The sequence below is a fragment of the Coenobita brevimanus genome, chromosome 29 (genome assembly GCF_032717465.1).
Source record: "Coenobita brevimanus isolate Jiangsu-jjx chromosome 29, ASM3271746v2, whole genome shotgun sequence".
Taxonomy (NCBI): domain Eukaryota; kingdom Metazoa; phylum Arthropoda; class Malacostraca; order Decapoda; family Coenobitidae; genus Coenobita; species Coenobita brevimanus.
This window is the reverse complement of record NC_136982.1, coordinates 40,036,445-40,061,762: the sequence shown is the minus strand read 5'-3', so window position 1 is coordinate 40,061,762 and position 25,318 is coordinate 40,036,445. Positions and strand designations below refer to the sequence as shown.

The following is a 25,318-nucleotide window of genomic DNA, read 5'->3' as shown; positions in this document are numbered from 1 at the left end:
TTGTTGGGGTGGAGGGGGTAAAGGCTGTGAATTTACCTCTATGCAAAAGTCAAGGTGTTGGAGGTGAGAGAAGCTGAGATGTAAATTCGTCAAAAAATTGGTATAGGTCTACCTCTGTGTAAAAGTAAAGATGACCGAAGTGAGTGTAAAAACTGATACCGGGTACTTTAGGTTTGTAAAGGATAGTGCGAGATTAAGATACTTTCTATGCTAAAGCAAAGGTGACTGAGGGTTAAATTGTGGAGGTATGAGATTATATTTTAGGGGGAAGCAAAAATAACGAGTGACATTACCTTTATGCAAAAGTAAATGCTACGAAATTAGTGCAAAAACTACCGAGATGTAAGTTAGCCTGAGAAGAGTAGAAAAACATATTGCGTGAAAACATGTGGGCAAAAATTAAGGTATATAAAGTGAGAGTAATAGCTGCTGAGGATTAAGTTGATTTAAGGGAAGTGGAAAAATAGGTGGTTATATAATTGCTATGAGAAAAAAATTGTGAAAACAATTGTGTACATGTAAGAGTGAGCGAAATGAGTGTAAAAAGTATGGAGGTAATTTATTCTGAAAGGGGGAAAATGGGAGGGAGAGGGGATAAAGAAAATTTGTGCAAAAGTAAAGATGGATGAAGTCAGTGTGAAAGAAGAAAAAATAAAGTGTACGAGTAGCATTCTTTTATTTAGGGGTGGAAAAATGGTGGTTATAAAATCTTTGCAAATATAGAGGGACCGAAGTGCTGTTAAAAACTATTGACTAATTATATAGTTTGGGTGGAGATGAAGGGTAGGTAGCAGCAGTGAAGGTGACTGGGCGAGTATCAAGGCTGTCGGAAAATAAGTTTGTTTTTGGAAGTGGTAAACCATTCGAGGGACTGGAAAAAAATAAAAAAATCTCTTTCTCCTCTGTGCCATTTTTCCAGTTACTCCTTTCTGCCCTCTTCTGTGTCATCTAAATCATTCAGATACCACCCTTCTCAACATAAATAACATACAGGTTGATATTAACCTCTCGTATATCAGATCGTAACTATTCGCCAGTTAGCCTAGCTAGATATTAACCATGTCAGTCCTACTAGACAACCCTCATACAGCGTTACTAAATCAGCGAGTTCGTATCACACAGGCTGGTAGGAACGAACTTCTGCTGTTGAGTGTACAAATGTTCTTCTTCCTTTTCCTGGAGTTGGTCTTGTGTTTGGTCTCTGTGTTTACCTTTGTATTATACCATTTCATATTAGAAGGCTGTATTTTGGGGGAATATTCTGAGAGCTAGGAATGTGATCCAGTGATGTAATGTGTAATTCACCGGGTCGGTCAGGATCACTTGATGGTCGTGATCGTCAGCTTTTACCCTCCCGGAAGGGAGCTGAGAGCTCATATAGTCCGATCTAAGGGCAAGGCTGTGACCTTCACACACGCACACACCCGTACCCTTGCTCAAGGGGGACAGTAACCACCCACTTCGTCAGTGAAACTTTTCGCAACCTGAGCGAGGCGCGAACTCCCGTCTACCAGATGGCAAGCGCGAGCGTTACCACTGCACCAGCGAGCGGTGTGTGTGTGTGTGTGTGTGTGTGTGTGTGTGAGTGTGTGTGTCTGAGAGAGAGAGAGAGAGAGAGAGAGAGAGAGAGAGAGAGAGAGAGAGGAGTCTATGTGCGAATCTGTGAATATTGTTATTACGCTATAGGGTTCCGTGTAATTGGGTGATTGTGGGCCATGCTGGGTGCGAGTTGCCCAGAGTGTGTTTGGAATGGCAAGTGTCATATCAGCTCTAACTAACCTGCAGAATCGGATACACACAGAATTAAATACATACAGAATCGGATGCTTACGGAATCGCATAAACACAGACAATCGGATACACAAAATTGGATACACAGAATCGGATACGTACATAATTGCATACACACAGAATCGGATACATACAGATTCAGATGCACACAGAATTGGATAGCCTACATACAGAATCAGATAAATACACAATCGGATACACACAGACTCGGATACATAGAAACTGATACACAGAATCAGATATCCATAATTGGGTACACACAGAATCAGATACACACAAAATCGGATACACAGAAACGGATACGCACAGTCACATAGAATTGTATAAGCAGTGAATCGGCTACATACAGAATCGGCTACACACAGAATCGAATACACACAGAATCGGATACATACAGAATCGAATACTGTACACACAAAATCGGATATACAGAATCGGATACACACTGAACTGGATACACACAGAATCGGATACACACAGAATCGGATACACACAGAGTCGGATACACACAGAATCGGATACACACAGAATCGGATACACACAGAATCGGATACACACAGAATCGGATACGCACAGAATCGGATACACACAGAATCGGATACACACAGAATCGGATACACACAGAATCGGATACGCACAGAATCGGATACGCACAGAATTGGATATGCACAGAATCGGATACACACAGAATCGGATACGCACAGAATCGGATACGCAGAGAATCGGATACGCACAGAATTGGATATGCACAGAATCGGATACACACAGAATCGGATGCGTCCAGAAGCGGATACGTACAGAACTGGATACGTACAGAATTGGATACGTACAGAATCGGATATGTACTGAATCGGATATGTACAGAATCGGATACGTACAGAATCGGATACGTACAGGATTGGATAACTTATGTACAGAATCGGATACACACAGAATCGGATACATACAGTGCTCTCTTCGCTCCCAACAGACTATTGTTCATGTGTTAAGCAATATACGACAAGTACAGCACGTATACGCCAACCTGACAGAGATCCCCAACCCCTTTCAGTTCAGTTATTGGCCAAGTGTAGTCAGAGTGGAGGGTTGATTTGACTAGTAAGCAGGGAGACTCATTCCTACCTCATAACTAAGGCTTACTGAATTTCTTGCAACCACGACGTAGTACCATAGTTGAGTGACCCAGTTCTATCAGATGAAAACAAACCGACAATACTCAGTCTGTTTCGTGTTGTCAGTCATTTTAACCCCTTCAATCCGATGGCATTTAAAAAAAATATTTTTGGTATATCCAGACAATTTTTATGAATTTAGGAAAGCCCCATGGTAGAGAAGGAGTTAATGAAGGCTGCATCCAACCCTTCCAGTTTGAAATCTCTCAGGTGAAATAAAATCCTGAAGATAAGAAAATACAAAAGGAAATACTTCATCGATCTTCTTATGCAGACCTTAGGTCTGTTTCTCTGGTTAACAATGGACGGCAAAATTAATCTCGAATATCACCTGGCTTTAGAGACAAAATCACCAACCCTTTGAGTGTGGTAGTAATTACTCTGTTCTTGCCACCAACGGACGAACAGTCAGATACAAAAGTCATTTCCTCTTCTCTGGTCTTTTCCCATTCCTAGATGCTGGGATAAAGTGTGGGACAAAAGTGCATTACAGTCATCCATATGAAAGATAATTTGAACTTCAAACCACTGTGTCACATTCAAGCGTTTACGAATCCAGCAATGAAATACGAGTAGAGCGCGCGCGCACACACACACACACACACACACACACACACACACACACACACACACACACACACACACACACACACACACACACACACACACGAGGCGAACGAACTATGCCCTTTTCATCCAAACTTGGCCCAGGTTTTTGTCCTTTAAGAGCTTATTTCACTCAGGTTAATAACAATAAGACAATACGATGGCTCTGCGTACTTTTTCGTGGCACTTCTTGGTGACTAGCATAATTTTCTAGTGTTAATCTATTATTATAACTCAGTATTCAAGATGGAGAGACGTCAGTTTAGGTTTCGTTAGAGTAAAAGCAGTTAAGTATTTGATTGTGCAGTATATATTAAATTCATGAAAGACCCCTCATAGTGAAGGTCTTAATTCATGGTTATATACGTGAGAAGAAAAAAAAAACGGCAGGAAAGGACTGTGGATGTGAGGTTAGGATCTGGGTTGGTGAGGTGGGTGAAGGTGAGGGGTGTGAGTCAGGGTTTAGGGCCTGGCTTAAAGTTGTCGGCTGTGGTGGAGGCTCATGGGGATGGGGATGAGGGATTGGTGGGACGCCGGGGAAGGAGAAGGAAGAGGATTGGGATGGATTCTGGGGATGAGGGATTGATGGGACGCCGGGGAAGGAGAAGGAAGAGGATTGGGATGGATTCTGGGGATGAGGGATTGGTGGGACGCCGGGGAAGCAGAAGAAAGAGGATCGGGATGGATTCTGGGGACGGGGATGAGTCATGATAACAGTGGATATGTGGGCGTAACGAGGATGTGGAATTAATATACTGTATACCGATTACCGTACTTGTTTATCTTGTGTTTAGGTGCCTAGAGAGACTATTTTGATGTCTGAAAAAATACTGTGATTGTGGATAAACAGGCGAAGAGAAATAGGATGGTGTTTAAGTCAGCATATTAATAGTTAGGAGTACCTTTTTTTTTTTTTTTACTGAGTTGTCGTGTGCACATTCTGAAGCCTGCAGAATGGCCAGCAATTGTGGAGAAGCTGCTTAATGCTTTGTGCCTTGATGAGTTGCCAGTTTGATTTACTTTTATCATTCAGGGCTACGGAAGGATAAAAGTGAGCCAGAAACTCTCCAGGAAAATTAACTCTCCATGAAATTAAGGAAAATGTCAGTCCAGCATTTCCCAAACTGAAGAAAAGTTTGCTTTAATAAAACTGAAGTGCCACATTGGTGTGTATGTTGCAGAGTGTTAGTAACGTTATATAATTGATGCTGTGCTGGGGGTTCGCTGTAGTGAAGGACCTGTGTAAGTGAATCCTGGCTTCTATTTTGAAAAAAAAAAAAAAAAAAAAAAAAAAAAAATCATATTAGTATTGGTGCTGCCTTTGTAGGTGGTGATGGGGGTAAGATTTGTTGGTTGTGGTTTCATGGTGGGTCCTGTTATTATTCTTGTTGTTGTGGTAGTGGTAGTGGTGGTGATGGTGTTGGGGTCTGCTGTTATTGCTATTGTTGTTGGTGGTGATGCTGGGGCATGTTATTGTTATTATTGTACGTGGCGGTTATGGTGATGGTGGAGTTTGTTGTTGTTGGTGATGGTGGCTGTGTACCTTGGTGTTGATCTTAGTGGCGGCAATGCAGGGGAGGAGGTGGACCCAGCGAACCATACAGACACACACACTTCAACCCAAACCCCTCATTGACACTCTGAAGGTATTTGTGTGGGGGGGATGTGCTGAAGTGAGGATGAAGTGGCCACTGAAGAGCCTGCCTGGTGAGTCACTGGGGCTTACGATTTCAATGACATACATTTTTATTTATTTTTGTTATCACGGGACGATTTTACTCAGCCAAGGAGAGGGTTCTATTGGTGAAGTGATAAGTGAAGCTTTGGTGATGAGATTAGTGAAGCTTCATCTAACGCTTCCTGCTCGAAAAAACATGTCACGCACGTCGGCCTTAGCGCGTTGTCCCCACCCCTTAAAAAAAAAAAAAAAAAAAAAAAGTAAACCCCCCCTTATTCAGTTTAGTTGATGTCCAGGTGTCGTCAGATTTGAAGGCTGATTTGACTAGTAACCAAGGAGACCCATTTCCACCCTCTCGAAAAATCAAACCCCCTCTTTTTTCAGTTTAGTTGATGGCCTGGTGTAGTTAGATTTGAGGGTTGATATGACCAGTAACCAAGGAGACTCACTACCTCATAATTAAAGCTTATTCAGTATTATGCATTCTTGGCTTGGTACGGTATTTGAGTTGTGAGAGTGGCCCAGTTTCGTCAGATGAAGACAAACCAGCAGTGATATCTTCTTTGAGGGCCCGTATTCTCGTTGATTCAAGAAGCTCCCTATCACCTCTTCTTAAGCGATTTATTTTGTTTACTACTCCTTTCTATCCTCTTCTGTGGCATTTTATTCTTTCACATGCCACCATACTCAGCATAAATGACATACAAATTGATAATAGCTTCCCATAACCAAACACCTCTTCCTCAGAGATTTATTTTGTTTATTACCGGTACTCTTTTTATCTTCTTTTATGTCATTTAAATCATTCACATTCCACCATACCCAGCATAAAGGACCAACAGATTGCTATTAACCTCCCATATCCAAAAATAAATCGCTCAGGAAGAGGTGCTAGGGCTGAGGGTTTCAATCCTGGAACTGTACGAGGAATCAGACATACTGGTGGTAGATGGCACAGGAGACCTCGTAGGTCCTTTTCCTTGGCGACTTATTTTGCATAGACTATCACACACTGTCTTGTTCATATTGTTTTCATATCGACGGAATTTGTTTCACATGCATGGGGATACTGAAGAGCAATTGTGCAGAAAAAATCGCTAAGGAAGAGGTGTTTGTGCATCAGTAACATGAGGATACTGAAGGGTAATGATGCAGAAAAAATCGCTAAGAAAGAAGTGTTTGTGCATCAGTAACAAGAGGATACTGAATGGTAATGGTGCAGAAAAAATCGGTAAGGAAGAAGTGTTACGAAATCTCCAAAAATATGTAGATGAAGTACTGCCCATAGTCTCACGGAAAATGCCAGATCCAATAATTAACACCATCCTAATAAAGAGGTCTTCCATAAAACAAATAATAATAATCTAGGTATCAACAACAAATAAAAAATAAATAAATAAATAAAGCATCATCGTATTTAAGCGTGTAGGGTAGGTGAGCAGGCTTATCTCCTTGGTGGCTCCACGAGATCGCTAAGCCGAGTCACCTGTTGGTAGGGAAGGTAATGTATGCAGGCAGATGAAGACTGTCACTCACGCCGGTACACGTGAGGCAGGCGAGTGATTGAATTATCCCCTTGGTGCCGCTGCGTTGTCTGTCGTGTGGGGTCTTGCCAACCTAACCTAGCCTAACCTAAAATAACCTAACGTAATTTGAGTTAATGTAACTTAATGTGTCCTAACTTAACCAAAATATAATCTAGTCTGAATGTACCCTAACTTTTCCAAAAATAACTTTACTCTGCCTACAATAACCTCGTAAATAATAACCTAATCTCGAATGACCTGTCTAACCCAACCTAACCTACTCTGACCTAGCGTTAAATTACCTTGTGTAAAATAACGTAACCTGGCGTATACCTGTTCTAACCTAACCAAATCAAACCAACGCATCAAGAGCATGATTAAATGCTATAGTTCAAATTAACTTGGCCCAAAATTTCGTCCTTTAACAGCTTATTTTCCGTGGCTCAGTGGCAGAATATGACAGTTCTGTGGCCCTAGATCCTTTCCGTGGCACTTCTTCGTGACGAGCACAGTATTCTAGCGCTGATCTATCGCTATAGGACGAGAATGAAGATGAAGAGACGACAGTTTTAGGCCAGCTTAAAGTGAAGAGATGGCAGGTTTAGGCCAGCTTAAAGTGAATGGATGGCAGTTTTAGGCCAGCTTAAAGTGAAGAGAGTCTAGCTTTGTCCCGCTGGGGGTGTCAAAGTGTGTCGTGGAATAGTGACACCCAGGCAAGGGGACTTTCACGCTGACACCCACAAGGGGAATATTTAAGTAGCTACCTTTTACACACTGTTACCATCCCTACTACTACTGGTTCATATACTACTGCTGTTACTACTACTATTACTAGCAAAGACCTACTGAGAGAGAAAGTTAGAAAGAGGGGAAAATATCAGTCCCACACTACCCACTCCGAGGTGTACAGGTATTACGGTAAGGTGTAGTTTCTTGCACCCGAGGACTTCTCTTTTAATATACTGTTCCTTGCGCCAGACGATTTTATTCAGCTGAGAGAGAGAGAGAGAGAGAGAGAGAGAGAGAGAGAGAGAGAGAGAGAGAGAGAATGAACTATAGGCACCTTTTTGAGTGAAATGAAAAACTTTAATAACATCTCTTTTTCTTTTTCTTTTTTTTCTTTTTTTAAGGAGAAGGAATTGGGTGGGCGGGGAAGTGGAAGGCGCAGAAAGAAAATATTTACCCTGGGATATAATACAACGCCCTCCCCCCCACCCCCCACCCACAAACTCACATCATCCACTCATAGCATGGCCGGTGTTTTAAGTGGTTTGGGTGATTTCGTTGCGCCTGTTGCTTAGCGATTTATTCTGCATCTTGCATATCAGTATCCTCGGGCAGCCAGCAAATGTTTACTCTTTAATAATAATAATAACAATAACAACAACAATAATAATAATAATAATAATAATAACAATAACAGTAATAATAATAATAATAATAATAATAATAATAATAATAATAATAATAATAAACCACTGTCAGAGCTGCTAAAAGAAATTCAAGGTGTTTGGTGTACATGCAGCTAAGTATCCGACAGTCATTCTGATTCCGTTAGCAACCGGTTTTTTCCCCCTACTTAGTCCGTCTGTTATCTGCTTAGCCCTCAGCTACGAGAGAGAGAGAGAGAGAGAGAGAGAGAGAGAGAGAGAGAGAGAGAGAGAGAGAGAGAGAGAGAGAGAGAGAGAGAGAGAGAGAGAGAGAGGTAAGTTTTGGCCCTTTTAGGAGAATGAATTGGATGGGCTGTGAGGTGGTATGAGGCAGGCAGCAAATATTGACAGTCTACCTTGAGCCACCACGGCCTTCACACCTGTATATATTCAAGTCTCCTTAGCAATTAACAGGTATCGCAGGTCAGTTGGTTTACCTTATTTTGTCACTAGACTCTTCACATATGTAATTGGGAAGAGTTTGGTGGCTGTATGATTGAAAACTATATATAAACAGGAATCTTATACACTGTTAAATTTTTAGGAGAGTATGAATGCGTCTCTGAAAATCTTGGTATCAATCACTACAGGGTTGATGGAAATGTTGGAGAAAATTCAGCGTCACACACATCCTTGTCGATTGTCCAACACACACACACACACACACACACACACACACACACACACACATCCTCAGCTCGTTTTTCACATCTCGACTACCAGGGAGGCGGAAACATACACAGGCCAGTGGGTAAATTCAGTGACCCGTAGAGTAGGCCTATATTCCGCCATAAGAACCCAAGGGCTTATCCACAACGTTAAGATTTGTAAGTTTGAGTTGTTAGAGAGATTGTGCCTTTTTTTTCTTTTTTCTTCTTTTCTTTTATGGAGGTAGGACCTATTTGTGAATGTAACCTGCTGCCGCTTCAGTCTGTGTTCTGAATTTATTTTCGGCACTTGCAGCCGATTTATTTTATTTGATCTAGTTCTTCCTTTATTTATTTATTTTAGGGTAGATATCTTGAACACAGGTTAGGTATGCTTCCCCCCCCCCAATCAACTTACTAGTCTACAGGTTCTCATTAAGTTTAATACAAATCTTCTAGAAGTAGCAAGAACTTTATACAAAGGTATGACATAGTATTGAAGGAATTAAAATAGTTCTGGTATAGTCACAAATAATCATATAACCTTATGATTAACTGCAGCATTACACCAGAGTACCGTAAAAACACTGACACCAATTTTCTGTTAAGGTCCATTCAGTCTCTTTTCTTCTAAGTTCAGTGATACCAGGCAATATGTACTGCAAAGAAGACTGCAATATTCCAGCCATGTTGAGCTTTGTGTAATGTGCAACTTCTAATTAACACTGAGGTTAAGCTGTATTGAGATAGTCATTTCCTAGGAGAGTTTTGGTGGCTTGAATGACGAGAGAATGGATGTGTGACCCGTTTCATTGGACTCTCCGTCGATACTCCTACGGATGTGCTGTTCTGTCTCTAACTCCTTGTCACTCCACGTATCCATTAAAGATGGCTGCAGGATATAGTTTTTTTTACACAAGCTTGGCCTAAAACTTCGATCACGCCATATTTATCGCTGAGTTGTGGCAGTAGATTAACACTGGAATATGCTACTAGTCACGAAAAACTACTCTGGAAAGAACGTAGAGCCGTAGCAATGTTATTTTCTGTCACTATCCTGCGTAAAATAAGCTACAAAAGGACGAAAATCTGGACCAAGTTAGAGTAAGAACAGTGTAGTATGATGATGATGGAACTAAGTATGACTGCACGGTACATAGGTTCGGTGGATGTGCCTTAAATTTTTCAGTAAGTGGGGTAATTTTCGATTTTACTCTTGCTGTTTACGTAAGATTTTATTCAGCTTAGGAGACACATTTATTTTTAGCTGAGTGTAGAATTATTGAAGATAGTTTTCATTAACCCAGTCACTGCTACAGGTTCTCTCGCAGTTGAATAAAATCGTCCTGGGATAATAATGATGATGATGATGATGATGATGATGATGATGATGATGATGATGATGATGATGATGATGATAATAATAATAATAATAATAATAATAAATAATAATAATAATAATAATAATAATAATTATAGTAAGAGGCAGAAAACATCATGTAGAAGTGGTTATTATATGGAAGTGTGTCAGTCTGAAGAATATGAGATGCCGTGAAATGTGGTCTGGCAGTATGAGGTCTGTTGGTGTGGAGGTCTGGGGGGGGCTGGGGAGTAGTGGAGGGGGTCTGGGAGTGGTGGAAGGGGTCTGGGGAGTAGTGGAGGGGGTCTGGGGGTAGTGGAGGGGGGTTTGGGGGTAGTGGAGGAGGATCTTGGGGTAGTGGAGGGGGTCTGGGGGTAGTGGAGGGTGGTCTAGGTGTAGTGGAGGGGGGTCTAGGGGTACTGGAGGGGGGTCTGGGGATAGAGGAGGGGGGTCTGGGAAGGAGCATAGGCCCTTTAGGCTACTTGCCAGGAAAGCTTCGTGTTCTATGTTTATTTCTTTCCCGCTGTGAACTTGGCTTTGGACACAAGATTTAATATACGGTAGTAATACTAATAATAGTTAGAAAGCGCTCAGAGATCGCATACCTCCGCCAGTGCCATTGCCATTAAAAAGGATTCGGATCCTCAGTTCTTTCTTGGTCGATGGCCCATCTTTCCACAAAATTTTATTGAAATTCATTGAGAACTTTTGGGGATATTGTGCGGGATACTCCGGATCTGGATGGGATACGCTACAAAATTTAACCATTTCTTCCTTGGCCCATGGCCCACCTGTCCACAGAATTTCATCAAAATCCGTTCATAATTTTTTGAGTACGGTAATCCTGCTAATAGACAGACAGACAAACCAGCGCAGGGTAAAACAACCTCCTTGGCTGAGGTAATGATGATGATGATGATGATGATGATAATAATAATAATAATAATAATAATAATAATAATAATAATAATAATAATAATAATAATAATAGTTTTCGTAATTTCTTGGTTATATATATATATTTTTTTTTCGTTGTACAGTCCTGCTACAAACTAATGTCACAAAGCTCAGTGGAAAATCAGTGGTCTTTGTGACATACCTCTCTAAACTCCGCCCAGAGAAGAAAGAAAGAAGAAGAACAGGAGATATAAAAACAAAGCGGAGTTATGGCAGGGGCTGGGGGTGGGGGAAATAATAGATTAATGCCTATCCACTGTGCGATGCTCGTTGGTTTAGTTGTCAAGTCCCAGTTTTCCCCCAGACTACTACACTCAACCGTCGAATTTCCTCTCAAGGTCCTTATTTCAGTTGTAGGTACGAGGAGGCTGGGGTATAGACGTTATGCGATCGCCGGGCAAAATCTTTATGTACTCCAACCTTTTCATACCCTGAGCTAAACTGGGGACCTAGATTGTCCACTTGACGGTTGCGCGTGTGCTACGGTGAGGATGGAGGGGTGCGAGCAGACCTAAGAGCCGTAGCCGGAGTCATTAACATTCTCCAATATTTCTTGCTAAATTTATGGACTTGTGCTGCGAGGTGTTCAGCTGGGATGTGCAGAGAAGAGGGGGGTCGGAGAGGAGAGGAGGAAGAAAGGAAGTGAGAATGGTTAGAGAGGTAGACAGGAAAGGAGAGGAAGGGAGAGGAGAGGAACTTGAGAGGTAGACACGTAGAGGGGAAAGGAGAGGAACTAGAGACAGAGGTATAGACAGAGGGAATGAGAGGAGCTAGTGAGGTAGAAGGGAAAGAAGAGGAGCTACAGAGAAAAGGAGACGAGACGGCCGAAGCTAATGGAGGACAAAGCATTTCCAAGTAGACCTAACAAACCCACAGAGAGAGTTTCTTAAGCTATTCGTGGACTAAGGACAAATTTTCAAGGGGCTTCGTTTGTCGTGGTAATAAGCTGGGTGGTGCAGAGAAGAGGGGAGATAGAGACGTGTGGGAGGTTACAGAGAAGAGACAATTGGAGAGGAAGAGGGAGGGGGAGTTGTAGAGAAGAGATAACTGGGGAGAAGGAGGAAGGGGGAGTTACAGAGAAGAGATGACTAAGGAGAAAGAGGGAGGGGAAGTTATAGAGAAAAAGGTGACTGGGGAGAGAAAGACGGGGAGAGGGTAAGGGATTTTAGTACATCCACGTCCTCACAAAATGCTTGCTGGCGCGGGCGGGAGTTTGCATCACCGTAACTCATGGAAGATCTCGCCAGCACCCGCACACCAGCAAGCAGTTGGTGTGGACGCGCACCAAGATGGAGGGATCTCAAGTAGTCCAATAACACAACCAGATATAGAGTCGCTTAATATTCCTGTATGTGTGGATGTTGATGCAGGTGATAGAGAGAGAGAGAGAGAGAGAGAGAGAGAGAGAGAGAGAGAGAGAGAGAGAGAGAGAGAGAGAGAGAGAGAGAGAGAGAGAGAGAAGACGTAACACTTGCACCACTGGAGTCACCAACATTCCCTCAAAATAGGCTGGTTGTGAACGTGGGCGAAACTACAGGGGGTTCACTTGTCAGGGTGGGGGGTTTCAGGTGGGTGGTTCAACAGACACAGGCAACGTGACGATAAATTCTTTTCACCTATAGTTCGTTCACCTAAACATGGCTGAGATTTTCGTCCTCTAGCGGCCAGTTTGCCATACCACAGTGCTCAATTAACACACTACTACGGCTCATCATCCTTTCCGTAGCACTTCATCGTGACTAGCACCATATTCTAGTGCTGACCTCCTGTTACACCTAAGCATTCAAGATGGAAGGACGGCAATTTTTAGGTCAAGTTAAAGTGAACAGCGTATACTATTTTTCTTTTGCACGGGTAAAACTTAATAAATAACAAAATAAAAACGACAATTCATTCACGTCCGCCTCGCATTGTTTTGATTCAGCCATAAATAACTGCAAAAACATTTCAGCTTTTGCGAGGTTTCCGTTTTTCCTATAATGTTTTTTGCGGGTCAGGCTGGCAACTGCGTCATGTGGTAAAGATTAGATTGTGATATGTTAGACAGTGTATTTTATTTCATTTAGAGGAGTTATACCTTTCCTCTCATTTCTCTCTCTCTCTCTCTCTCTCCAAAAGCATGCCGTATATACCAATATTGAAAATTCTCTTCAGTACATCCTGCATTAAATTACGTGACCTCCCTCCTCGACCTCCATCATTTCCATTTGCATACTACGTGACCCAAATCTCTCTCTCTCTCTCTCTCTCTCTCTCTCGTTGCCATGACTCCCGCCTAAGCCTCCACACAAAGAGGACTTCTGTGGCGGCTTAAAGAGGTCACCCCACAGACTCTCTCTTTCTTTCTCTCTCTCAATACATGACCAGCGCTCTCTCTATATCTATCTATCTAGGCCAGGTATTCCTCTATCATCAGGTGACCCATCTATCTATCTATCTATCATCCCATCGATCAGTCTGTCTATCTAGCCTGTCTGTTCTTTTATCATATTACGTGACCCCCTTTTCTCTATCTGTCATCCTGTCGGTGTTACTTCATCCTTTTATTTTTCTCCCCCTCTCTCTGCTGTCTCGCTCTTTTACAGTCCTCTCTCTCTCTCTCTCTCTCTCTCTCTCTCACACACACACACACACACACACACACACACACACACACACACACACACACACACACACACAAGGTTTCCAAAAAAAATATTCACTTGTACAGGAACTTCTTCATATCAAAAGTGGTCCCGGATACTTTCTGAACATACCAAATTTCGAAATATTCCCGCGCCAAATTCCGATGGGTGGCGGTCTAGCGATATTTTAGGAATTTTTCAGTATTTTAGGCGCCATTCGTATATTATTCTAGCATTATTTTCCTTATTATTTAGGGAGTTTTTTTTTTTTTTAATCTACATATATTGACGCTTTTGATATGGTTGCTGTTACTCCTCCTATACTTTAACTTTGATTTTAATTCTTGTTTAGGTTTGTTTTATCTGGAATTTTGATTTTTCTTGATATTTATAGTAATCTTCTGTGCAATTGTGGCACTTTCCTTTTCTTTCCAGCCTAAGGACAGTCGGTGTCCAAAGGATGAAGTGGGAAACAATAATTATCTAACACAGGAAACATCGCCAGTACAGGACATTGACTTTCACATCCGCCACTCCTCCCACAGACATCCCCTCCTCAGTCGCACTTCGCCAGCTTGAGAAAGGTTTAATTCTGGCTATCACTCTCCCTCAGAGGAAAAGGTCCGGTCTTGCAGAGGACCTAGTGTGGACTGGCATAGATACAGAGATGGTTTGGGCATGTGGAGAGAATGGAGAATGAGACTGACAAGGAGTGGTTGTGAGTCGGAGGGTGAGAGGAGAAGACCGAGGATGAGTTGGAGGGATGGGGTGAAGTATGTGAGAGAGGGGAGTACCGAGAGACTGACTAGGAGTGGTTGTGAGTTGGAGGGAGGGAGAAGGAGACCGAGGATGAGATGGAGGGATGGGGTGGAAAGGTATGTGAGAGAGGGGGATACGAGCTGGAAGGTGGACCTCCTGATAGCGGAGAATGGGATGACATGGAGGCGATTCGTTTGTAGCCACCCCTTCCGAGACTAAAGTATCTGGTGAGAGAGATAGAGAGAGAGAGAGAGAGAGAGAGAGAGAGAGAGAGAGAGAGAGAGAGAGAGAGAGAGAGAGAGAGAGAGAGAGAGAAACAATTTCATTACTGTCGATAGGTTCCTGTAATGACAAGTTTTCCTTTATTGATTTTCGGATCCCACTCATGTGCTGGATAAGATGATGATGATGATGATGATGAGTGACGTAGCGAGAAAGCTCAGTTTCTATGCTCGTCACTTTTATACGAGTCTCCCCTGCACGTCATCCTAGCCAGTTTTCTTTCATAATATATATAGCACACTGATATTCTTTCGTTTGTTATTAATGCAGCTTATGTCGGCATCACAAAGACAAAAAGATAAAATATGGAAAGTAAATAGCTGAGGAAGAGGTACTACGACACCAAAACAGTAAATGAATAAATAAATAAATCAGGAGAATGTTTTAGTGTAATATGCAGCGAAAATCGGAAAGGAGGAGGTGCTATAAGGGCCGCTAAGCTCCCAGAGGACAGGCCAAAAGTAAGACAGATTGAGAGTGAATAAACAGAGGGATAGATTATAAAGTGTGTGTGTGTGTGTGTGTGTGTGTGTGTGTGTGTGTGTGTGTGTGTCCCTCTTCCTAACCAGTTTATTTCACGTATTACACCTTAACGCCATCAGTGCTACGAATATTCTCTCTCTCTCTCTCAAGCTATATATTAAGGAGTATCTGTAGTGAGACTGCATGCAACTACACCTAAACAGAGCTGAATGGATAAATTTTTCACAACTATGTTTTTCAGATAGATTTCGGGTACTGTCAGACGGTTTTTGTTCAGAAGACCTCGTAGGGAAGGGATTCATCATTCTCTGGTATGTTTATCGTCATCATCGTCACCACCATCATCACATCCAGACCCCCCCCCTCACTCTCTCTCTCTCGCTTTCCTCTTTTTTCTTTTATTCTTTTTTCTGTTCTTTTTTTTTTTTTTTACTTATGGATGGAGTGAGGTAGGGTTCAAAGATACAGGTAGGTTCACATTAGGAGAGAATACTGACGTGACATATGAACAAAAAAGTCAGAAGTGGCAGAGAGCGTTTTAACATGACGGAAATACGCCTCTAAAAACTATAAAGTGCTGGAAGAATGGCTGGGGTTAAATCATACTTAAGTGTGTAGTAAAAAAGAATATTTAAAAGAAATTGCTTGAATGTATAGTTAGAAGACAACTGCTAGGAGGTGGTGGCTCTAGAAAGGCCAGATAGCACATAGTTGGTGTAGGAAAGATGGTCAACGCTAAACAGAAGTGGTATATGAGGGAGGACCAAAGCTAAAGAAGTAATAGATGCTGAAAGGAACGAAGGCCCAATAATAATAATAATTGGCGTTGAAAGGAAGACCCCCCAAAACAATTGGCGTTGAAAGGAAGACCAAAATTAAAAAAGTAATAGAATGAAAGGAAGGCAGGAAGGAACTCAAAAACTGAAGGAAAAAAGCAGTAACCGCCGTAGGAAGGAAGGCTAAAACAAAAAATAACTTGCAGAATGAAAAACAAAAAAAATCTAGAGTGTAAGAAGAAAGGCCAGTGCTTAAAAAAAAAAAAGATACGTAATATCTGAATGCGCCAGAACAAAAATTAATTCAGAAAAAATACGTGAAGGTGCAAGAAAATTAAAACATAATACTTGAGAGTGGGAGATTCACTGACCACATGAGGTAGACGGAGATGACGACGAAGACGAGGAAGGCTGACCCGATGGCTACGATGGCGTACATCCATATGTTGATTTCCTCTGACACGGACATAAAGCATAGCAAAGTTAGATTACGTGTAATCACAGGGATAAGTAAGGGATTTTAAAGATTTTGGGGTTTTACTGAGATAGAATATTATGTTCTACTGAAGACAGGACAGAAACTAAACATATTAAAGTTAGCTCACGTATAGTGACAGTGATAAGTATAGGAATTTTTAAATGCTACAGAATTATAATATTATGTATTTATAGAAGACAGACTTTTTAAAATACGTCATGACGTTAGGGATTCGCTTACTGATAGTCATAATTTAGTTTTGACTCAGTTCCTTTCATAACTTTTGTTTTTTGGCTTATAATTTATTTGTTACAGGTAGTTATTGTATATTTCTACTTTTTACATAATGATAACTGTATTTTGGAATTCCTAGTGAGAGCCATTGTAATTTTTTTTTTTCACTTAATGCATCTGTGTGAAATAGTTTTGATGTTTCCCTTTTTTTTTTTTTTTACACATTAGCCCCTCCAGTCATAGGTCTCGAAGGTGAATTAAGTCGCCGGGCAAGAATAAAACTGTAAAAAAAAAAAAAAGGCCTTAGACTGAAGGTGCAAAGCTCAGATAAATGAAATGCTGATGAGGTGTGTTGTCTTTAGTGCCTTATATGTTACGTTTTCAGTAAAGGCACCAGGATATTACAAGTGTGTGTGTGTGTGTGTGTGTGTGTGTGTGTGTGTGTGTGTGTGTGTGTGTGTGTGTGTGTGTGTGTGTGTGTGTGTGTGTGTGTGTGTGTGTGTGTGTGTGTGTGTGTGTGTGTGTGTGTGTGTGTGTGTGTGTGTGTGTGTGTGTGTGTGTGTGTGTTTAAAATTAGACAGCATAGGGTACCTGCCTAAAAAATCAACTCACCTGGCAGATACTTGACCTCCCTCAGGCTGATAGGTTCCGGCAGTGCCATGGTGGTGGTGGCTGTGAGGCGGTGTGGGGCTGTGAGGGGGGGGTACAGTGGGTTAGTTTACTGCACACACACACACACACACACACACACACACACACACACACACTTTGGCTGGGAGGCGGTGTGGGGCTGTGAGGGGGGGTACAGTGGGTTAGTTTACTGCACACACACACACACACACACACACACACACACACACACTAATTCGACAGCATTTCCATAATCCCAACCGGTAGACGGGGCGAGCAGAGTCCACAGTCGGGAAGAGAAAACCACACAAAAAACGAGAAGCCCCAACAGTGACCAGCAAAATAGGCCTCTGTATATTAATCCTCTGTCTCATCCCTTAACTTTTACAATCACCAGACGATTTGCTACCAGACGATTTTATTAATTCAGGGAGACACCTGGATAAGTTTTCGAAATCTCTTGCTTCTCTCACAGGCAAATGTATCCTAATAATGCAAGTCCTTTATGTAAAAGTTTGTCTCCGCTTTGAAATTCTGGCATGTAAAAGAAACAGAAGAGCAGGTAATAAAAGTGAATGAACTGAAACTTAAAGAACTGTAACAAATAGCTTCTGTATCGACCTGAAGACAAATGGTTGGGTGGTGACAAGAATGACACCCATAACTGTCTTGTAAGTCAGGAGAGTGTGTGTGTGTGTGTGTGTGTGTGTGTGTGTGTGTGTGTGTGTGTGTCATCCATGCATTCAGAGACGCCCTTAAAAAGTTCAGTAAAATCGTTCAAGGGTGTCCGGAATCAACAAAGAAGGCAGTCATCATAAGGAAGGGATTCAAGCTGATGGAGTAAGAAAATACAGAAAATCAGTATAAGAATGAGGACTAGCTTTGTGACTAGTAAGAATCCGTGTGTGAAAGGTTAAGGTGCGACCAACCAGAATCATCATTTGCGTTTCCTTGCTGGTGAATGTGTAAAAAATTCAGTCTGATATTACTCTGTTTGGTGTGGGGGTTCTGTAAGTCTTGTCCATTATTAGGTACATTCGCCTCCACTTCCAAGTAGTACAGGAGGTGGTGGGTTGGGTCTGATGTGGCACCAGTATTATTTGCGTATCTCACTTTCTTACTTTTTTTTTTTTTTGTAAGGAAGAAGAACCAAAGGCTAGAGACCTGCAAAATTGTCCCCTACAAGAAAACTAAAAAAATCAATCGGACTTGTTCCAACACAGTAAACGTGGGTCTTAAATACACAAGGCTCGCAAAAGACGTCCCAACACGCCATCCCTCCTGTCCTACGTGGAAGTGGAGGCGGTTGTACATGAGCTCCCTGTTAGCTTAAAGGGCAGATGGCCGGACAGTTCCCCTTGGTGTCCGAAAAGCAGCGATGGTGGAACGCTGGATCATATTTTTAAAGGCACTACAGAGATGATTATGCTTCCGGAATTCCTCGTTTAAATAATGTGAAGGACTAGAGCCTGTTTTATCAGCTCAATTTTCTCTCCATATTAGAATTCTTGGATCCGCGCAATATTCTCTCTCTCTCTCTCTCTCTCTCTCTCTCACTCTCTCTCATTTACTCTTCCTGCCGCCTGTCCATTTTATTAAACTTAGAAAAAGAACTTTTGTAATGAAGGTTATTTTTATTATTATTATTCTGCTTATACAACAACAACAACAATTACTACTACTACTACGGTACTACTGCTACTACTACGGTACTGCTACTACTACTACTACTAGTACTACTACTATTATTATTTTTATTATTATTATTATTATTATTATTATTATTAAGGCTGTATCAAACCCCAGCAGCTCGAAGTCAATCCTTAATGTGGATAAAACCGTCAGGAGATAATTAGAGTGAAAAAGATATCCCCGGGCTATATAAAGATATCCCCGGGCTATACAAAAGATATCCCCGGGCTATAAAAAGATATCCCCGGGCTATATAAAGATATCCCCGGGCTATATAAAGATATCCCCGGGCTATAAAAAGATATCCCCGGGCCGAAAAAGATATCCCCGGGCTATAAAAACATATCCCCAGGCTGTAAAAAGATATCCCCGGGCTGATAAAGATATCCCCGGGCCGAAAAAGATATCCCCGGGCCGAAAAAGATATCCCCGGGCTGAAAAAGTAATGAACAGAGGAACTAGATGCACTAACACGCCCCTCCACCCGATCTCTTATTTCCTTGTTGTGTTCTATCCATCTTCTACGCTGGTTAGGAAGGGCCTCTCGTACTGCAGGGGTTAGGAAGGCAGGTTCTAACCCCTCCAGTGTCTCTAATGCTGAACAAAATCGTCTGGTCATAGGAAGAACAAAACAACATCTCGTGGGCTTGAGGGAGTTTATTGCTGCCTGACACCTCTTCCAAAGCGATTTATTTTGCTTAATACGAGTACAACTTGCCTTCCTCTTCTGTGTCACCTAAATCATTCTAATATCATCATTCTCTATATAAATAACGTACAAAAAGATAATAACCAGCCTTATCCAAAAATAAATTGGTAAGAAAGAGGTGTTACTGACGAGAATACAGATATCCCATCTTACCGTAACTAATAATTCTTTTTGGCAGGTGAGGACTGAGAGACTACGGAAATTCCCCGCGCCTCTTAATTCTCCTGCAAAAACTAAAAATAAATCCTAGCTACGAAAAAACAATTGATGGCTGTACTCTTAACTCTGATGACCTTTATTTCAGTCTTTCTTTCTTTCTCTCTTTAAATATTTACACGCCTTTCCGCTCGATGTCAAAAGGCCAGAAATGAGTCATAACTCGGGAACAGGTGGCCCGAATGGACTGTAAATTGTTTTATTCTTCAGCTTTGAGCATTTTAACGGTACCTTCCTATGACAAAAATTGCCTTACGTTCTGTACTTTCGGCTGTGTTACGGTAACCACAGTGCCCATAAAGACAGTGATTCGCCTAAAAGCCGCCGAGTAAAAGGCCAGAATTGAGTCATAACTCAGGAACCGGTGGCCCGATTGGACAGGAAATTGTTTTATTTTTCAAGTTAGAACATTTTAGCGGTACCTTGCTCAAACAAAAATTGCGCTACAGTCCGCCGTTGTTGCTGTGTTACGGTCACATATGGACAAACCAACAAATCAACAAACATACAGAAATCGGATCATTATCATATTTACAAGTCCTGCGAAACAGAATAATACCACTTTCGGCAAAGCGCCCCATACCGTTGTGCTGGACTTAGTCACTCAGGTTGTATGTGTGTGTGTGTGTGTGTGTGTGTGTGTGTGTGTGTGTGTGTGTGTGTGTGTGTGTGTGTGTGTGTGTGTGTGTGTGTGTGCTTTTGCCCTCCTAGGCTACTTGATGGACATGAATGAAACTTCCCAGGTGAGTTGGGCTGCTTACTGGGAAAGCTTTCCATTATATACAATTTTGCAACCATGGTTTTTAGGGGGTCAGCCCCCCTCATCAATTGAAAAATGCTTAGAAACACTGAAAGGAGGACATATATGGCTTTGGAATCTTAGCACAAATTGTACAATGATCTCATCCTAATTCAGTATTTAGGAAGCATGACCCCTTTAATGATTCTTGGGGGGGTCAGCCCCCCTCCCCAAAATAAAATATAGGGGAAAGTGAGCCCATGGTCGTCAACGAAACTTCTTAGGTCAGCTTGTTTGTTTCCTTTATACCGTCTTCCATTATGTAAAGTTTTCCACCATTATATTTAGAGGGGGGGGGGTCAGCCCCCCTCATCAAATAAAAAATTATCAGTAGTGAAAGAAGGCAAGGTATGGCTTTGATATCTTAGTACAAGTTGTACTGTAGCTCAAAAAAGTATCCTTACTAAGATAACGCGAGTCATTTTGACATTACGGACGACGAAATATGGAATACCAACTCTGTTCAAATCGCTCTACTCAATGTGGAGTCCTGCGCTCACGTGAGTAAGGATACTTTTTTGAACGATAATACAATGGACTGTCATCCGTAGTGCGATATTTGGGGAGCGTGATCCTCCCCAGTGCTTCTTGGAGAGGGGTCAGCCCCCATACAAAAATAAAAACTATCCGAAATAGAAAGATTTGAATACAACTTCCCAGGTGAATTCGGTTACTCCGAAGGTCCTCCACTATATATAATTATCAAACCATGATTTAAGGGGGATCAGCCCCCATCCCCACTGTTTTTAACATTTTAAGAAATAGTGAAAGGAGGCCAGATATGGCTTTGATGTCTTAATACACGTTGTACAGTGGATTCTTATCCGTAATGCAGTATTTAGGGAGCGTGATCCCCAGTGATTCGCGGGGGATCAGCCCCCCAAAATAAAAATGATCAGAAATGGGGTATTGTGAGCACGTGGATTTACACGAAATCGGCATACATATCGTTGGACTGGTATGCAGTTTCCATGTTCTCTCCGAATGCACAGGAAGAAACTGCACATCTGCTTTATTTTACCTGCCCTCAGATAATTTTACCCAGCCTGGGAGACATTCCGAACTGGAGGTGTTAGTACAGCCTTCATTTCCCCTCCACGGCGAGAGCTTTGTCTTAACTTGTGTCAGATCATGTGAAAGTAACAAGAATAAAATATAAAATACTTCATCGTAGTAAAGGCAATCAACCAACTTACACCCTGAATATTGATTTACAGATTTACCTCCATTTTAAAGTCGTAACAGGAACATTTCTCTCTTTTTTTTTTTTTCAATAGGAACGCCAAGGAAAGTGCAAAATCTTCCAAGGTCTGGTTATTCGTGCAAGATACAAATAATTTACCGAAGATGAATAATGAGATAAAAATCCCAAGTTACGTCGTGTGTCTCAGACTTAGGAACTTGAATCACGCAAGTCGGTTTGTTTTCGCCTGATGGGACCGGGTCACTTCCAGGACCTGAATGTTAGGTCGTGGTTGTGTGAAAGTCGATGAGCCAGGTTTATAACTCCGTGGCTACTAGCTTTATATTTCCGTGGCTTCTAGTTAAATCAACCCTCCATCTGACTAACCATCAACCGAGCTGAAGGGGGTTAGGGATCATTGTGAGGGGAAAGTAAAAGTCTAAAGTGTTACCAGATAAGACTGAAGGCCACTGTAGCACCAGGCGAGTGTCCCAGACGAGGTCACCTTCCGTCTGACCAAGCAGTGACTCCTGTGGTGGCGGCGATGATACCACACCCTAGCGGCCACAACACCAACTGCTTCCTGCCCCGCCGCGCCGCCTCCCCCATAGAGGTGCCAGAGTTCAGATGTCGCTAAACTGGCACTCAAAAGGCATTAATCGCTAACCAGAAGAATCTTTAGAAAATTGCCAAAGATTGAGTTATAATTGCTAGAACATTGCTAAAATTTGGGAGATACGCGTGAATGCATTTTGGTTAATGGAAATAAACATCAGAGCAGGCTTTGAAAGAGATGAAAAAATCGCTAAGCCCAAAACATCTTTAAAAAACGCCAAGAAATGTGATGCAATTACTCGAAAACTGCTAAAATTTCGTAAATATAATTAAAAATTGTCGTTGATTGGAAATAAATATCTTCTGTGTGTTTCCCCCAGCGATTTAGGATGGCACCAAGTTACATCTCACTGGTGCCAAGTTTTGATGATTACAGGTACTAGTATGAAAGGTTTTGATATTCTGGAGATCGTATCAGTATTTCAGCGATAACCTAGAGATTTTAGCGTTTTTTCTAGCGATTTCTATACTGATTTGTATTTAGTGACATTTTATCGGCTTTTGATGTGGCAACTCTACGGCTGGTCTCCCCTCACTTCACACACACCGCCGCCAGGATTATATGCCAACACCACTTTGTCACCTCATTCCAGTTTCCAGATACCCTCAGTGCACCCAAAATTCCCCAATATAATGGTAATCCCTCTTTAAATCACCCCAGACACCGATTTTCCCCAAAGATAAATCGCTAAATGAGGGTTAGAGATGGACGTATGGCGAGAGGTGGCAGTGCGTGGGGTGGATCGTGTTGCTCCAGTTCCAGCCCCTACGTAGAAACCCACCTTTAAACCCACATATTCCTCCCTCGTGGCTTTGCGGGCTTGATTTTTGGCTTCCCAGAATAATCGTCTTGTCCCCTTACGAGAGGCTTCATGAGCTTAAGGAAATCGTCTGATGGATGCTGCGAGAAAATAAAGGATATACTAGAGGATTGGAGGCTTTTATACACCTCATCTTCACCTCTTTTCTAAGCTGAGGAAAATCGTCTGACTAGTGAGAATGAGATAGAGCTGGAAAATTATTGTAGGTGTTAGAGAGAGAGAGAGAGAGAGAGAGAGCGCCACGATGAGGGAGTAGGGTGGTGTTTACGGTACGAGGAGCAAGAGCGCTAGGGAGGGGGGGGGGAGCGTAGTCTTAAAGGTGATCTGGTCCTTCTGCCCGACTCCACTCCACCACCACTACCTGTACTGTGTGTGTGTGTGTGTGTGTGTGTGTGTGTGTGTGTGTGTGTGTGTGTGTGTGTGGCGATACAGCTAAACATACATTACACCACTACAAAATACTACTCCATATCTGCTGTATAATCTGTGTATCCATCTACCTGCGTGTGTGTGTGTGTGTGTGTGTGTGTGTGTGTGTGTGTGTGTGTGTGTGTGTGTGTGTGTGTGTGTGTGTGTACTACAGCTGAATAGCCCTAGAGGATAAATGATATCTCTTGGCACCGCGTTTTTTCAGTCCTCATTTCCTATTCATATATCCGAAGGGAGGTTTTTTGTCAGTATTTTTTCCCCAAAGAATAACACCAGCGAGAAAGACTGTTATAGTTAGGATTCTCTCTCTCTCATAATTTTTTGTTGTAAAATATGGTGCTCGGATCCCGTAGACCTTCATTTCCCGCCATGATTATTTGTCGAAGCTGGATTTTTTTATTTTACGATTCGAATTAGAAGGAATTTTGCGGAGGTAATTTTGCGGGTGATGCAGAGACCCTGGGTACACACGGCGTGGGAGGTTAGGTAGCATCTTGAGTACTCGTTTGGCAAAGTTCTCCATGGCGGGGTGGAGTGGGAGAGGGAATTCTGGATCTCCTATACTCGCCTCTTTAACCCCATCAGTTCCAGGACGCCATTTTTTCCCTTTTGCTCCCTGCATTTTTTTTTTTTTTTTTTTTTAAAGTAAGGAGAGATTATTCGAACGGGGGGGGGGGCTGTGTTCTGCGTGGCCCGTTAGTAGCAGTCCAACGAAAACTGGCCTGATGGATCTCGTGTGTTGCGGGGACGACTGAATATGCTTGTGTGTGCGTGTGTGTTGGGGTGGGAGTTGGATATGAAAAAATGATACACAGGGGCACTGATAACGCTGAACGAGCCGTCCCCACAACACACCAGAAATTACCCGGCGGTTTGGAAGAGGTGCGTTATGTGTCGACCACCACTTTAGCCTTCAATGTACTGTTTTTACGTTAAGTTGGCCTCAAATTGCCATCTCCATCTTGAAATCTAAACTGCAGCAATAGATTTAAATTTATGGTGCTATTAAAAAAAAAAAAGCGCTATGGCAAGGACGTAGGGCAGTAGCAGCGTCTTTACCACTGAGTTTCGCGAAATAAGTTGCAAAAGGGACCAAAATCTGGACCAAGTTTAAGTAAAAGCAATGTAATTCCTTCAAAACCTGGGTGAGTAATTAACCTTTCGTCCCCGGGTTGGAAGGGTTAATGACCTTTTACGACTCGAAGTGCATAGCCACCAGAGGAAGGAAGGGAGAGGCTGCTGAGGGAGTGCATGTAGATGCGTAATACCCTTTTTACTCTAACTTGTCCCAGTTTTTCATTTTTTCCTAGCTTATTTCACGTAGCTTATTGGCACAAAAGGATAAGGCTGTGGCGCTCTTTAAATAGCACTTCTTCGTGACTGGCACCCTATTTTAGGGCTAGTCTCTTGTAACAGAACTG

The 25,318-nt window shown here is 42.1% G+C and overlaps 1 long non-coding RNA gene across 1 annotated transcript in view; it reads right to left on the bottom strand.

The window, feature by feature from the left end:
* The window catches only part of LOC145394942 (uncharacterized), a 41,057-nt gene extending 18,475 nt beyond the window's left edge, over positions 1-22,582 (bottom strand). Inside the window, exons 1-3 of the long non-coding RNA XR_013896521.1 lie at positions 22,484-22,582; positions 17,416-17,493; positions 16,463-16,547 (exon numbers count right to left, since the gene is read on the bottom strand). This is a non-coding gene — a long non-coding RNA (uncharacterized LOC145394942). The remainder of the gene's footprint in view (positions 1-16,462; positions 16,548-17,415; positions 17,494-22,483) is intronic.
* Between the last annotated feature and the right edge of the window lie 2,736 nt (positions 22,583-25,318).